Below are 1,684 nucleotides of genomic sequence, written 5' to 3'. Positions count from 1 at the left end.
ATAAAGCTGGATGATCTATTTCTTTGACTCTAGTTGACTTCCTCTTCTACATAACCCAACCAGCTGTGTACTGATTGCAAGGTCAAATTCCACCCCAGTTTTCTCCTGTCCCAATGTAAGCTCCTTCTTCCCTTCAACTTCCAAAATCTCTCTCTTTTTCTCTCCCATCCCGGGGAGAAATATTCCTACTTCTTCACCAGGCTGTCTTTCTAAATGTGTTCTTGATCACTCACACCCTCTCACTATTCCTCCATAAATTTTCATTATTCTCCTGATATTTACAGTTTGCTCTTCTCCACTGGCTTTTTTACAGCCCCCAAATATGCTCATATCTTCCCAGTCCTAGAAAGAAAACCTTTTTTGTCAGTTCTACATCCCTTCAAATACTGTGCCATAATTTCTCCTTTGTTGCCAGACTTCTTGAACAAGTAGTTTGCACTCAGCATTCTTCGTTTCCATACATCTGAGTCATCCTTCAATCCATGGACTTACTGAATATGCTTTCTTCTTTTAAAGTCTCCAGAGACTTCCTAAATGTCAAATCTAGTGGCTACAGTCCACTTCCTATTTAAGATTCTAGAAGCATTTGATGGTGTTGACTAATCCCTTCTTCAAAACTGTCTTCTCACGTAATGTCTTTGTCAATTTGCTTTCCTGGTTGTTCTCTTGTGGCTCAGACCTAGTCCTTCTTTCTCCTCCCACCTGATAAATATGATTGCTTCTGGAGTTAAGTTCTGGTCTTCTGTTTTTATATTCTGTCTTGAGTGAACTCATGTACTCCCTCAGTATCATTTTAATTCATCTTTGTGTATAGAACTCCTGGACTATATTTTTGTCCATGACCATTCTGCAGAGCTTCAGACTTACATTTCCAATTTCTTGAGCTATAAATCGATGTGGATATTCTATGTGTTAGAAGACTGTGAATAATGTGATGGTTTAAAAGAAACAAAAAACTTTAGGGTTAAACCTGTGTTGGAATCCCATTTCTACTACTTAACTAGGTATTAGTAACTTAATCTACCTAAACTGAATTTCCTCCAGTGTCTAATAATATCGCCTGTACTGGTCATTATCAAGATTAAAGGAGATAATGCATGTAAGTTGCCTAACACATAATAAGAGTTTAATGAATAGTAACTATTGTTTCTGTCTGCTACTTCTTCCTTCTGCATTCTCCATCTCAGTTTATAACGTCCCAGGGCTTTAAGTCACATTTAACTACAGCTTCCTCTTGCTGCTACCCACATCCAGATCCTATTGATTGTTCCTCTGTGATATCTATCTTCTAATCCCTCCCTCCATTTTATTATTTCCTCTGCCACTCAACAGCCTGGTCTCCTGCCAGGCTTATTACCCTTCATTTCTAACTACATCTTTGCCATTACATTCACTCTTTCAGAGTATAGAGTTGGTATTGTTACTGCCCTGCTCCAAATCCCTAAATAGTTCCTCAAAGCTTTAGAAAAAAATGTATCTTCTTGGTCTAGTATTTAGTGCCTTACAGTGCCAAACACTGAAACAAATTGACCTTTCTATCTTCAGCTAGTACGCCCGGAGAAACCAAGGAGTAAGCCATGCCAAGCAAACCCCATGTATTGCCACCTGTCTGTACTTTTGTTCTTGCCATTTCCTAAGCTTGAAATACCCTCTCTCTGCCCCCACTGACCTATCAAAATTTCTG

Source organism: Bos indicus, chromosome 9, assembly GCF_029378745.1.
Source record: "Bos indicus isolate NIAB-ARS_2022 breed Sahiwal x Tharparkar chromosome 9, NIAB-ARS_B.indTharparkar_mat_pri_1.0, whole genome shotgun sequence".
Taxonomy (NCBI): Eukaryota; Metazoa; Chordata; class Mammalia; order Artiodactyla; family Bovidae; genus Bos; species Bos indicus.
This window is presented reverse-complemented; position numbering follows the sequence as displayed.